Below are 16,187 nucleotides of genomic sequence, written 5' to 3' on the forward strand. Positions count from 1 at the left end.
AGCATGAGTTGAAAGTGGAGAAGACACCCTGTACGCCTGCCTCCCATGAAAAGAGTGGAAATCCAGATGACAAGATATCCAACTTGGAGACAATAATGACCACCAACCACCGTCCATATTCAACACCTTCGACCTCCAAAGTGAAAGTTTTCAGTTATTCTGCTTTTTCATTGGTTAAGGACTCACTAGTTGGAAGACAGAACCTCTTTTATATCGACAAACGGTACCAATTCTCTCCTGCAAGAATTTGTTAATGAAGTTTCATATCAGACTTAGGTTTGTAAAACACAGATTTCCATTATCAGATCCTTCAGGCACAGGTTTATTCCACATGAAGAGACGTTAGTCAAGATGTACCGCATGTATGATGATAAGTCCAGAAGGATAGAGTGTGGCTGAAAGCTCTACCACCTACAGGAGGTAAAACCTGTGACTGCCAGGTTTATAAGACATACTCATGGGTACTGTCATGCTTGTTCATACTAACAAATGAAGTTGAATATTTTTATTACTACTCTTACTGATCCCATTTATTAAAATACATGCAAAGCTACAAAAACACTGTTGATTTTCTTGGTTGCATCATTTTCTCTTGTGTTTGATTTTTTTTTCCTCCTGCTCTTTTGTTCACCGTGGCCCTAGGAGCAGTGCGCTGTACTTCATTTAGCACGTGATGCTATGTCAGTGTGCATGCATGAACTCCGAGACGCTCCTACCATCGCATACAACTGTGTTTACGATCTTATTATGTCCACACGTTCTGACAGTTTTAGGAAAAGTACATCTAAAATAGAAAATTCTCAGCGCCTACCTATGTGTACCTTAAATGTTGGATAAATGCAGTTTGGTTTTGTATTCAAATGAAAATTGATTAATTCTTTAAAGAAAAAGCAGTAAAACTTCATAATAAGATCTTAAGACACTTTTTATTGGGGTTACTCTAATTTTTTTGTGGTGATAATTCAGCTGAGAAAATTAATTTACTAAACTTCCACCAAGGAGTGGTATTTATTCTGTAAGTAAAAATTAGCTTAAATGAATGCAATCCTAATTAAAATCCAAATGGCATCATTTCCAGGAATAGAAACAAAAAAACCTAACACTCATTTGCTACCACAGTAGACCCTGACTATTCAAAAGAATTTTGAGTAATAAACAAATCTGAGTACATCCTACTTTTTCACATTATAATATACTACGAAGCTATAGTTATCAAAATATTATTATCCCAGGACTCATATAGAAATAAGGAGAAAGATTGGGGAGTTCTTCATTAGGGCGCAAAAGGAGATAAATACAGAGAGATGAAATAACAATATGGATGTCTAAAAGAGTTATTTGGAATCATATTATTAATATTTTTAAAACCTGCAATACATTTAAGCCAGTGGATGGATAGATAGATAGATAGATAGATAGATAGATAGATAGATAGATAGATAGATAGATATGATTTAAATGATGTCAACTGGGCTGATGTGACAATGCTCCCTTAACAGAGGAGGAAGCAGAAAGATTTTAAGAAACAGATATTGAAAGAATCAGAGCAAAACACTGTTTTCCAGACATGAAGATCAAATCAGTCAGCATTCTAGTATGGGATAGGAGAGGTCATAAGCCCTACCCCCGTTTGAAATGCTCTGGACCGTTAAAGCTTTGTGGGTAGGAAGAATCAGTTTTCTTTCCAGGTATGGCTACTGGGTAGCTGAGAACACTTCGGCGAGTGTCTTTCCCTTTCCCTGCACTAAAGTGTGAAGGGAACTGATTGGTGTCGATGTTTTATTAACTAAAACTGAAAGAAGACACAAATTCAGCGAAGGGCGATAGGTCTTGAAGAGATTACAGGAAGGAGTTGGTAGTGAACATTATCAAGGTACGTGGTAAAAAAAAACCCTCAAAGAATAATAAAAACAAAATATAAATTGTCTATCACCTTTGGACTTAGTATCTACTCAGGTCCTGAGCAAAATGTAGCCCAGTTCTTTGCCAGTGAGTGGCTTTTAATTTAATCTCTAATAAAGGACTGGTTTCCACCAGAAATCCTGTGTGTGCATTTACTATCCACATGTCTATTAGCATTCCCATTTTCTGAGCTCCCAGCAGAATTACCCTTTCAGTTCTACTTATAGCATATAGATTTTCACTGTTATTTTTGTCTCCATTTTTTAAAAAATCCATCTCACAACTAGTAGCAGTGACTTGAGAACCTTGGCCAGGTGTAAGCCCAAGACTGACCCTGATTCCAATAGCAGTTATCTGATTTATCTTCCCTCTTCATAAAATAATCTTAATGTTCTCTGTAAATGTTTAAAGATAGCCCAGATTAGTAACCTTCATTAATATCACAGGCATTTGTCAATCCAGTCAAGATAACAATGAAGACCAAGATGAGCCATTATACCTGCTGTATACTATACTCACTCCAGTACCACCGCACACACGTGCACAGACACAAACCTGTGTTAAAGTAAGTGCACTACACAAAAGAGCAATGAGACTGAAGCAGTAACAAAAGAAATGACACAAAAATCCGCAAAACCAGATGGATTTACTACTGAATTTTATCAGACTTTTAGATTAAATTAATACAAAAGTTAGTAAGAGTCAATTGTGCATTGAATTGTCAATCACAAAATAAAGTTAAGAGAAAAAAACATATTAAAAAGAGCAGATGCAAGTGTTTAGAGTGATTGGCAATTTTTAATGTAAAATTAAAAATATATTATTATATTACATATAATATATATAATGTGTATACTATACATACACACACATATATATATACATATATATGTATATATATACATATATATGTATATATATATATGTATATATCACATCCCAATGGAATAGTGACAAAGAAAATGAATTCTGTTGGATATACCTGATTATCTTATAAGACCTATTATACTTTATAGATTATAACAAAATATTAATGCTTAGCTACTATTTTTCTTGACACACAAACGACACATTGGTGCAAATGTATTTTACTATTAAGCAACTTAAAACCACATAAAATAGAGGAGAATCTGAAGATTTATTATTATACCCTAAAACCAAAGATAAATGACTGATATCTTTTCACGTTGCAACTCTCCTCTTTTGGAGTAATGAAATACTCACAGAATGCCAAGGGCGATTTGGAAATGATATGTAAATATATTTGTATTTCTTTAACTTTGGGAACAGTTTTGAGCCACAGAATTGGGAACAGTTTTGAGCCACAGAATTAGATATAGTCAGACTGCCTCTAGAAAGAAATGATTCATGCTCACTCAGCTAGCTATAGGGTTCCCAATCATCCCAATGAAGGCACTCAGCTTAGAAGAGAGGGAAGTCTAGGATAGAAAATTGTATTGCGAAGTCTGTCATATTTAAATATTTTTATTCCTTTTGGTCAGACTTTATATTAGCACACTGAAGTGACTGGTTTAAAAGTTGGACCAATAGCCATGATCCAGTAATGCACATGTCCTTTTATTTTTTTTTCAATGAGTTCAAAGTTTGTGTCTCTCTCGTACTGCGTGTGTGTATTTGAGGCAGAGAGAGAGAAGGGAGGGGCGAGAGAGAGAGAATGCAGGTATTCATGGTGTTTAAATATTGATTTAAACAATGGCTGTTTTTTCCTAGTGGAATATTCTTCATTGTGGTTCAGAGTTATTTGTGTTTCTTGTTTCGTTGACTTTCAAGAGTGGTTCTTATTGCCTGCCTCAGATGAGAACGAATGAAGATTTATTTTCTTTTTAATTGTGGCAGATGGGGTCATGTGCATGAATGCGCCTGAGGAGAGCAGCCACATCAGGTTCCCTAGAACTGGAGTTATAACTGCTTAGTGACACGCTTGGGTCTGCTGGAGAAGCGGTTGCTACTCTCAACCCTGACAATCTACTTTTAACCTATCTTTTCTAGGATAAGTCATCATCTTTTTCCATCAGTAACTTCTGTCTCCCAATCATTCTTTTTATGAAAGCCTTCTTCTGTCATTATGTTACCTTCCTCCCACACTTTCTATTAAATGGTATTTAAGGGACAGATAACATTTTGATTGATAAGTTCCTTGTTTCTGAGTCCCTGTTCAAAGATGGATTTGGGATTGAGGTGCTGGACATCCTCTAGAAGTACACTTGAAGTTGAATATTGAGCTGTCCATTTCCCTTTTCTTCATTACATATCCTACTTGTGGAAACAGAGAGAGAACACCTAATGTCTGAAAAAGTAGACTACAAGAGCAGGATACCGTGCTTTTGAACTATTGTCCAGTGACTATGCATTCGAAGGTTATGCTTTTCGGACTATTTTGCATAAGTAGGGACAGGTTGGGATATGGGGACACTGACGGACTATGAGCAGATGTGACGAAAAGCAATAGAGGTTGAGAGGACCAAGAAGGCACAACTTTTTCACATTTTTAAAAAATGTGTTTGGCTCCTATTAGCTGTTGGAGAAAGAAGATTCCACAGAGGACCCGAGGCCTTAAGAGATATTGAACCCAAAATTCAATAAAACTCAAAACTCAGAGAAGCCTGAGGCTATGAATAACAACCAAGGGGGGAACTGCTCATCCATTTTAAAATACCTGCTTTGAGTCAAACACATTTCTATAAGCATTAGACACCTTAGATTTCTTGGGTATGTTGCTTATGGCATCACATGTTACCGTAATTAATACTATTAGATTTGCAAAAGTCATCCCGAATATTCTCTGTAATGTCATCTAAGTCTTCCTTTATAAATATACTATAAATTGCAATCATTAGATATTTAGAAAGTGTCTAATGTAAGGGCAGATTAATGTACCCTTTTTTTCTTTAGGAAAATTAATATCAAAATAGCAGATCTAAAATTATAATTTAATCTGAGATGCCAGATTTTCTTCTTCCTCAATTCCAACCCTCACCTCAGCTCGCCTCCTCCCACCACTGTATCACGATGACACTCCCACGCCTCCCTTTTTCTGAAATTAATTTTTCCATTTAATAAAACTGGGCAGGGATGACATCTGTTTGTTGATACTTACCATTTCTAAATCTGCACAAATCCTGCAAAATCCTTTCAATGTCTTTGGAAAAGGTTGATCCTCTATGTGGTTTACCATTATTAGCAAATTAAGACGCCCTTTGGGACAAGATTTCCACACATAAGTCATTTAAATACTGTATGGAGAATAGGTTTAACCACAGTACTAATCTCAGTGTCTGTTGGAAATCACTACTGTGTACTCTCAGTCTCCTGCAATTTTCTCTACTCTAGGCTTCTAAAAGAAGAAAACTTGTTTCTTGATCATAGTAAAGTCCAAATCCAATTAGATAAAGTCTCATAGCTTCATGAGGTTGTAACCTTCCACTCTAAAAAAGAAAAACTCAAGTCATACTCAGCTCAGGGAGTGAGGGCAAGTATCCTTTTGAAAACTCCATTTCCAGGTCAAGTAATTACTAAGAATACCTCTAAGAAAGTCTCTTGCATTCCTGGCACAAATAATTCTGCAAGTTTCTGAGACAGAATTTTAAAATGAACTGAGCTAGTGCTAAATTGTATTAATCTGAAGGCTAAAATAGAAACTATGCCCCTTTCACATTGCATAACAACAATGCTGTTAGAGTTAGCAATTTTCTCCACCCATCCCCCTCCAAAGCCCATTTGTTACAGAACTGCAAACCACCCAACCATTCTACCTTGCTGCGTCTCATCCCAGCAGGTGGAAAGGAATGGCTACCATTAAAGTAGGTGTCTGAGTCAGAGAACTGAATTAAAGACATTTAGCAGAATAGCTTCTTCAACCTCCCTCTCTACCACCACCTTGCTGTCTCCTCTAACATGGCTCCAGGTGATTTGTGCCTTGGAGTACATTTTAGAAGTTCTGGTCCAGTAGAATTTCAAAAATGGATTTTGCCAGGAGCACTTTTTTCTCATTCATTTGAAAGGAAATTGCAACCACACATTTCTGACTCATTTATGCTCAAATCATCAACATTTTGGCTTGTGGGAGCTCTCTGATGACCAGCTAACCTAGGCTAGCTTTTAATGAGTCCTAAAATGCATTTCCCTTAAAAAATCAGGAAATCATAGAGTGCCGCAGTGCCGACCATCTCGTTTGTTATGCAAAGCGAGTGTCCTTCAAATGAACAGTAAAGGTTTTACATCATATCCAATGACATTTTTTTCCTTAAATCTCTTTCATAATCTATAAAGCATTTACTTCTATTTTTTCACTTATACTTTTCATCTATATTCACTTTTATTTCTGCACTTCTGACAAATTTGCATTCGTTCTTGCGGTTCATGTCAGGTACTCAGTAGTAACAATGCCAGCTATGTAATACCCAGACTCTTGCAACTTGAATACGGTTCCTAGTATCTTTTTCCTTTATAGGACTCCCTACAAAGGAAGTTTGCTTAACTTACCTTTCTTCACTTTCCACTCAAACCAGGGTTCAAGGCCAGGTGGCACTATGTCTTTGATGATACCATTATGGGATGCTGGAACCAGGATGTCATGTGTTGAAAATAGAATGATAAATGTTTTCATAGTCACGTGCATCTGGTACAGTTTCTACTTAACAAACTTTTCCACCCCACCCCAACAGTTATCAAAGCAAGAGGATGGCTCTGTATTATTTCTATCCCTATCAATCTATTTAAATATGTTTTGAAAAGAACATGCTTTTTCATTCAGAAGAACTGAATTTTACTTTGCATCTTGCCATGTCTTAACACTGTGGCTATGTATTGGTAAGTAATATGGTGAATGCTAACTATATTCTAGCCACTTTGTAGACACTAGTATATTTTTGTCAGAGAGTGAAGTCATGTTCTCCAATGTTGCCATTCTCAGGTGAAACTTCTGGAGAGTTTCTGGAAGAGGATAGTTTTTTTCCTCATTAATGTATTGGTTTCTGATTTATTTCATGGTATTGGGGCGGGGAGGTGGTAGGAATGATCACAGGTATTGTGGAATCATTTCTTTGATGTTGAAACGTTCCTTCTTTGAGAGCAGAAGACTTGGGAAGCTAATAAACTTGAGTGGATCAAGAAACTAAATGTAAAGGGTTCAGGAATGTCAAAGGCTTATGAGATTTCCAAGGTTCTTATCCAAGATTGTATGAGCAGTAAACACTTGCTGGAGGGAGACAGGGAAGGAGGACTTTTCTTTGATGGAGTTGCCTAAAAGTTGTGTGTGGGGTCATAGCTTTTGTGAATTGCCACCCATGCTGGAATGGGACATACACTGATGCTACTGTCTCTGAATCACCCTTATTTCTGCAAGTAACCCCAGTAAACACATTGATCCAGGCTTTGAAGGATTAATTGCTTTTGTCAATGGTGGTGCCTTCCCTGGACTAGGCATTTATGCATTTCTGCCCAGAGAAAGTCTCACAATACAGGATATGGGATGTAGCTGGAAGTATGGGTTTAGAGAAGTCTCACTTCTCTCTAGTTCCTTTCTCTTCCTTCTCCCTTTCCTTCCTTCCCATTATGTATTCCTTTCTGCTTTCTGAAAGTTTAACAGTAAACCTAATGATGTGCTGAGCTCAGAAATCACGACGCTACCTTGTCCTGATCCAACTGAAACTATAAATAAAAGTTAACCTTTAGTTCTTGGAGATGGTTTTCTTTTTGTATCTTGTCACAGCAATTGAAAGCTGAAGAATGTGAAAACGTGGGAAGTGGTGACGCTGTGGTCTGGAGCAGGCATTCCATTCCCCATCACCTAATCTTCTTGGTCCACCGTTGAGTTGGAGCGATGGTATACTAATGGTGAAGTGAGGTCATTGAGCTGATTGGACATTCTTTCACTCAACAAGCACTTACCATCATGAGAGGCACACAGGTTTCTGTGGTCATGGAGATTTCTCTGCAAAGGGATAATGTAAGGCTTTCCATTTTAAATATTATTTAGTTAATGATTGCATATAAATCTTACCTGTCCTTCATGCAGATAGCGCAGATCCTTTCTGAAGAATTTTTCCAGCTAAGTCTTGTTTTACTAACCTCTTGGCGAGCTGTGGTTATCTGTTTTCCATTAGATTGTCATCTAATAGTTCATCACAATAAAATTTAAAAGTTACTAGACAGTGCTTCAGGGAAAGCACAAATGTCCTTCATTCAACAGGTGTCAATAAATACTAGAAACAATGGTAATAATAGCTACTTGAATATTTGTTCTTGTTCTTTTTTTCTGGATCATCAGCCTTTTTTGTATTTTTAGTTTACCTTCTTTATGGTCTGTGATTTCTCTTACTCTGTGTACTGGGTGAGTTCTTAAATTCATTCATTCATGTATTAATTTAATCATCAAATCCTTATAAAGTCTCTCTTAAGAGATGGCTGTCACAGAATGTATGAAATATATATGTATTTAAAACTCTACAGGTATTAAAGAAAACAGGTTAGGGGAAGATAGACAGATAAATTGTAGTAAATGAGGTCTGGACTGCAGAAGATATGTGTAAGGATTAAAGTCAGGCTCTAATACAACTGGAAAGGTAGGGCGAATTGCACTCAACAGAGCTAACATTTGAGCAGTGTTCTGAGTGACAAATAGAAATTGTCACCATGGAGAAAAATGGCTAAGAGTTTTAGGTAAAGAGGATGGAATGCGACGGAGACTGATATGGGAAGAAGATGATTTGACAGTGACACAGTGTTTCCGGATGGCTGTAGGAGAGACTGAAATTACAGGTTGGAGCTACTTAGCAAACTTCATAAGACAAATAGAATGTAGTCAGCCACGGGAAGCTGACCAAGGTTGTTAAACAGAGAAGTGCTGCTGAAAAGGGCACCAGAATTTCCTACTTTGGAAGACTGTGTAAATGGTAATGTCCTTACTTATGCAAATGAGCTGCAGCAATAAAACCTAAGTGGATGATCCTCAACACCAAATGCCCTGGCAACATTTCTACAGAGAGTGCGGGAATATCCAGACCCAGCTGGAAAGACTGGCCTCATTATGGGCAAAACACTTGAGGAAAATTCGGTGCCTTCTAACCAAATTGCTTGTCATGTGTTACATGAGATTCCAAAAGAATGATATCAATATTTTAAATATAATAGTCTGAAATATTTTAAAAATGTAGCTTAGTTAGGAAACCAGGAGATGAAAAGAACTCATTGTTGATGAGTAAAATTGGTATATATATATATATATATATAGATAGATAGATAGATAGATAGATAGATAGATAGATATAGATATAGATAGATAAAAATAGAGATAGAGATAGATATAGATAGATATATACACACACACAAATGCACACACATATATAACAGAAACAATGAAATATTTGACCTTTGACCTGAGTACTTTATAGTCATATTTTCCAAATATTATATGAAAATATGGGTTCTTACATTTGGGCCACTAATTTAGGTTTTGAAACTATGGAAAGATTTATTAATTTCATGAAATCTGTACTCTCTCTCTCATCTTTCTTATCCCTTCCCTGTCCCCACCTTTAAAATTCATGGCCTTTGATCTTTTAATTATTACTGTTGTGTACATATTCAAACAAATATGTAAATGAAAATCCATTTAGAATCGCTTGATTGTGTATTTTTAATTTAGAACTAAGTACTTAAGATTTGATCATCATATAGGGTTCTTATTTCTTGGGAAGACCAATTCTTTCTCAGCTAAACTGCTTTTCATCTAAGGATCCAGACGCATGTCATTTTCCCTGTCTACACTGTCATGTTCACAAGGTCATTGTTCAAGTTTTGTTTAAGCAGCTTAACTATAAGTATGTCTTGGGTGTGGTTTCCCTGTCAGACTCAGGCTTGGAGCAGATTTCTTGGTTATCTGTATTTTACTGTCTTTCTGCTCCTCATTCCATGATTTTCCCTGAGCCTCATATATAAGAGTTGTGTTATAGATGTATAAATTGTATCTTGAAATATCAAAGTCAGTAGTTCTTTGCATTTTGACTAGTTCCAGCTTTTCATCTACTACAACAAAGAAGTTTCTTTGATTAGGGATGAGAGCTTCACTTATCTGCAGATATAAATACACAGATTTAGAATTCAGCTGGCAGTTATACTGCCGTAGGAAAATGGCAGTCACAGGATCTCTTCTGAGATTCAAGGTTTCAATAGCCAGATATGGTTAGGTTTACACAACCAGGCATGATTTACCTCTTGTTCAGTGAACCTTAATTCCAATTAGATAGCTTCTGGTTACCACCAAAATATGAGTACCACTATTGTACCTTTAGAGATTTTTTTTTTGTCATACTCATTAGTGATGTGATTCATAGACATTACAACTGGGTAGGACTACTGAATAATTTCCTTCCTTGCCCTCACAGATAGTATCTCCTTGTATTATGGGAGATAGTCTTTAAAGAGGATGCTTTTGAATCAGATAAAGTTCATTTATTCAGAATTCTCTGTCTGAAGTGTGTGGTATCTTCATCAATGGGAGCTTACCTTCAACTTCGAGGCAACCATGGACAACAGCCATAGCTTTTCTTGTCTCGGGATGTTTTGGGAAAACAAGAAATCCTCAGATATACCAAAACACTAGTTGCAGTACCTTGCATGGAGCAAATGCTATGGTCTTGGCTTTTCCACCTTTGCTTAATGATTGATTCATTCTCAGGCTACAACAAGATAATTTTAATTATAACTATCATGACCAGGTAAATATAGAGATGTTACATTTCCAGAAAGTCCATAGTCTCTTTCTGTGTCTTTTTTAAAGAAAGGAATTTTTTTCTATAATTTACCTCACCTACCTACTAAAAAAAATATCTGTTTCTAAATACCAATCATTCTTAGTGATGGGAGTTACTATGGTTGACCCAGATTGTTAGAGGTGGTAGGGCATTCAGCTTCCTCTGGATTGTATACTGTCTGGAAAATGTCAGAATGCTTGAAAAAAAACAAAGATTCAGCAATGAAAAAGAGAGGAATGGCTGGTGTACACACAGTTTAAGCACACATGATTTGTCAGTTTTGTGCCTCTGGCTCTGCCCTTTTAAAGGCTTTTCAGAGTCAATTGTCCTTTACAGCGGTACTTGGTAATTGAGGAGATCTGAGGTTCAGGTCAGGCTCAGATCCCTGTCTACGAGATGTATGAAGAAATCCTGCAATTAGCCTATTGGAATATTTTAGTAAGATACTGATGGTTTCTTTTTTGTCTTTGTGTTTTTGTTTTGTTATTTTTTTTCCCTGTGCTTCATTGCGTCAAGAGCCAACACCATCAATCTGGCCAAGCATTTTCTCTCATAATTTTTGTCTTTCAGCAACAGGGTTTAGGGTTTGGCCAGTCCCCAAACTTTCCATTAATGATTCCATCTTGGATTCAGCTGGGTGTTGAAAGCAGACATCATTTCCCCTTCTCACTGGCAACAAGAAGTGCTCTGCATAAAATGTGACCCATCAGACTCTCAGTCCACATACACAGGAGTTTGGGGATTGCCTAATATATTGGGTCTCTACCATTTGTTCATCTTCTGGCTCTAGTCGTATCTATGAAGTTCTTACTTCTGACTTTTCCTCATACCAGCTCCACTGCAAACACTCATCTAACATTCGGCATTGACTGCCAATACCCTTGAAGGCAAGGGTCCACTCTACTACTGTCTTCTCTTTCAAAAGCACAGACCAAAGCTTATATTTACATTTCATGACTTGCTGAAGATCACAACAGATCTTAAGATTTCATTTTAGTTCATTTTGTCTAACCAATATCCTAATGGGCTGGGTATGATTTACTAGTAGTTAGGCTTAGCGTTATTCACTCGTCTATCACAAAAAAAAAAAAAAAAAATATGGGAAAGACAAACTGAGAATGTGACAGGAGGATTTCTACTCTGATAGACTTGGCTTCTACCTGCTCTCTCCTCCTATATTATCTTGTTTGCAACTACCAGTCTATATCAGGAAAACCATTCTTGATTATATCTTTAAAAGCTTTATCAAATTATCATTTTTAGGTTGCTTTATTGGATATTTTCTTTATTTATATTTCAAATTATTTGCTTTCTTGGTTTCCCCTCCTGAAAACACTATCCCATCGTCCCTCCCCCTGCTTTTATGAGGGTGCTCCCCCACTCCCTCCCACCCATCCACTGCCTCCCGCCTTCCCCTCACTTCCTTCCACCTCCCCCCCTGACATTCCCCTACACTGGAGCATCAAGCCTTCACAGGACCAAGGGTCTCTCCTCCCACTGATGCCTGACAAGGCCATCCTCTGCTACATATGCAAGTGGAGCCAGAGTTCCCTCCATGTGTATTCTTTGGTTCGGAGTTTAGACCCTGGGAGCTCTCTCTGGAGTGTCTGGTTGGTTGATATTGTTGTTCTTCCTATGGGGTTGCAAACCCTTATGACAACATATGTTCAGAATGTACATGTACAAGGCTTATATGTATATACATTCCTCTGTGTATGTGTATGTGTGTGTGTACATATATAGTTTAAATGAAATTGTAACATTTGGTGTGATAATGCTCCCCAAGATCCATAGACAATCTAAAAAAAACCCTAGTACCAGGCATGAGAAGCCTCCTGTCAAATTATTGGCCAGGGGAATTCAAGATTCTCCCCAAACAATATAGGCTATTGCTGTTGCCCTTGGTTGCCTCCCAGGAGTTGGAATGTAAGACTCTATTGCTACAGACACCACAGACTTTGGATCCAGGACTTGGAGAAATCAAGGTGGAACTAACCTCCAAGCTTTTGTTCTGAGGACTAGCTGTTCCTAAAAGCTCTCAAGGGAGAAAACACCCAATAGCTCTACCCAATTGTAGAGCCTATGAACCACAATAATGACCAGAGCAGTGAGAGATCCCCAAAGGTACAATAGTGGAACTTATTTCTCAAGGGTAACCAAAAGCTGCCTAATTGAATTTCAGATCCATTCAGTAGGAGGGAACTTATTCCTGCTACTAGAAACCTAAGCACCTATCAATGGCTGGAGAGGTCATGGATCTTAGAGGAGAACCTACTACTGTCACTTTCCTAAATTAGCATAATTCCCATCTGCATACAAGCATTCATCCTTATAGCCACAGGTAAGTGTAGCTCTCAGACCTCATCCAGAAAGCTTCATTTTTACGGCAGAAATAGACCATTATTACAGAGATATACAATTAATTAAAATGCAGCGAAAGCTGAGCTTGTCTGGTCTCTCTATTGATCAATCGATAACACCCCACAACCAAAGCTCATGGAACATCTAGAAGAGTGCAGAAGATGCAACAGCCAGAGGACCAGAAGGTATGCTGTAAAATTAAATCTTTCAGATGCGACAGAGAACTTTGCTCATGAAAATTTAATCATATGGTACCCTGAACAAGACCTCCACAATGCTATCATGGGTGATGTCCTAATATATAAGGGGGAAATTTCACAAGCCTCACCCCAAAATAAAGAGCTATAGGCAATTAGTAGCTACTAAAAGAGGAGATTGTGTCTTCTTTAGAGACAAGACATCGGGGAAGTTATCAACTCCTAAGTAGTCAGTTCTATATCCTTATGCATATGAGAAACAGTATAGATTAAGGCATTTATGTGTGCAGTGTGTATGTGTGTGTGTGTGTGTGTGTGTGTGTGTGTGTGTATAATACTAATAAAGTAAAGGTATTCCATTTGAGAGGTTGTTCAGAGATATAGAAGGAATTGGAGGGAGGAAAGGTTAGGGTGGAAATGATGTAAATGTAGTTCTCAGGTATAATATTCTCAAAAAGAAAAACAAAAATACAAGAGAGGAGATAAAGAGAGCTTCTAGGACCCTCTGAGTTGGATACAGCTGTATTCAAGGTTCAAAGATTGTCCACGAGAGGCCGAACCCTTCTCCTTTGTCATCTCCTTTGTGAATGGGGAAATACTTTCTGCCAGGGGTCTCCCCAGAGTCAGTAAAGATGGTTTCTTTTTTTTTTTTTTCTTTTTTCTTTTTTTCGGAGCTGGGGACCGAACCCAGGGCCTTGCGCTTGCTAGGCAAGCACTCTACTACTGAGCTAAATCCCCAACCCCGTAAAGATGGTTTCTATTTCCCCTCCCTTGCATTTTCAATCATTCATTAGTTTTATTTACTTTACATCCCCATTACAGCTTCTACTCCTTCCTCTCTTCCCAGTCTGTGTCTTCTTTCCTGTCTCTCCCACCCTCCCTTTCTCCTCAGAAAAGGGGAGACCTCCCATGGATATCAACCTCTTGGCATATCACATTGCAGTAGGACAAGGCACATATTCTCCTATTGAGGCTGGACATGGCAGACCAATTAGGAGAAAGGGATCCAAAGCAGGGAACACCTTCCATTTTAATGGCTTGCAACTAGAAAGGAGCAGAAACCATTAGTCTTATATGCTTGTGTATTCAATTTATTCACTCCTTTATAGTGAGGGGATTACTGGGGTCATGCCCTTGATCAAGGGCAGAACACACATGATTAGACACGTCTGGGTCCTCTTCTACCTACTCTTATGAAGACAGTAGCAGAACACAGTGGCAGGGATATTCTGTCAATGTAGGAAGTAGGTGCACAAGACAGAGACACTGAGATGACAAGGATAATGTGCTCTTCACAAGAGGAAAGATGAGAGGCTTGGTCAAGGTCAGCTTTGGGTACCACATTATCCCTGACCCACGGTAATGTAACTGTCCCAGCTTCATTCTGCTTGCTAAAGCTTAACAGCCAACTTACGTTGTGTGGGAAGATGTATTTGTCCAGCAAGTGGAAAGGATCATGTCGATGTATCTTAAAGGGTTCTTCAGATGAATGCCACTCTCCAAGTGTGAAATGCTTTAGAAGACAACCTCTGCAACTTGGAGTTAATGTATGCAAAGGAGAGGTGGGGGGGAGTTCGAAGGGCAATGCAAAGCCATTTCTCATGCTGTCTGTTTTTACAGTTTACATTTGAAAGACTATCTCCCTAACCCCCACAAATAGAAAAAAGAAAAGTTTGCTGCAGAATAAGCTTCAATCCTATTTTCTTTCCCAGTGATATTACTTTCTATCTTTCTGGTTTCTCCAGTGAGTAGATCATGTGAAAGCATTAATGATTGCACAATGCACGGGGTTAGTAAGGTAAGCGGAGCTCATAATTACCTCATTTACATTCTTTTATTCACTGAAACAGAATTCTTAATGACTTTTATGTGAAATGCTGGGTAATCAGCGCAAATGAAGCTCTCGGTGCAGGGTGGAGAAGTGAGCCAAGTCTCTGGCTCGCAGCAGAAAACGCCTGATGAATGGTCAAACAAAAAGGCCCAGCATGGAAGCCTGGGATGTTAGGAATTAAGAATCAGAGCAAACTGTTATGTTTTAAGAAGCTAGTGCAACTAGGCTGAGCTCTCCCAAGCAAGGCTTAAAGGCACAAAGTACCATATATTCTTACCTTCTCCCTGATTGCTGGAAGAAAAATAATCGGAGATCAGTACGCAAAGTCAAGGAAAACCGGTCAGTGAGTGAAGACACCTGCATTCTAGTCTTGCTTTAATACAAATTGGCTGTGAACCCTTTGGTAAGTGTCTCCACCTCTCTGTATCATTTAATATGGAATAAATTTGTCTGGGGTCCTCTTAAACAGGTCATTCAATTTTTTCCAGGCACAGTAGTTCAACATCTACTGGGGAATGGTTGGAACTGTGGCATTTTGATTCCAAAACATCAGCTGACAACCAAGAAAACAAACAAACAAACACACAAAAAAATCTAAATAAACCCCTATGGAAAAGAAACTCTTTGGGTGAACCATTCCTGATGTTCAAAAACAAAGACATATTGAAATGTGGACAGAATAAAAAATAGCCAATTAAAGCATGCACATAAGACCTCATGTGAGTTTAAAAGACAAAGTATAATATTTCATTGTGTGTCATGACACCGACCTAAAGGCAGCAGAAACCAGACAATATGGAAGGCAGAGACTATTTTCTAATACTGAAGTTGTTATCTGGGTGGCCTAAGAGGGACTATTTCAGGAGAAAAGGCCTTCCTCCCATTTCTGTACATCTCTTAATTTCCTTAGAAAAATCAGCTTCCTAATTCCAGGTTTCAACATCTTCAAGTGTCCAGATCTCAGACTATCTATTTTCTGCAAGTCTTACAGAATATGATTCATGTGATCTCCAGATGCACTTCACCTCCAGGGCATCGCTGGTGTGTCTGAGTCAGAGCGTAATGCGAAATGACATCCTGCTTATTTTAGAGACTGCTCTAGACTTAGTTTCCATGAGCCTG

This window comes from Rattus rattus, chromosome 8, assembly GCF_011064425.1.
Source record: "Rattus rattus isolate New Zealand chromosome 8, Rrattus_CSIRO_v1, whole genome shotgun sequence".
NCBI classification, from domain to species: Eukaryota; Metazoa; Chordata; class Mammalia; order Rodentia; family Muridae; genus Rattus; species Rattus rattus.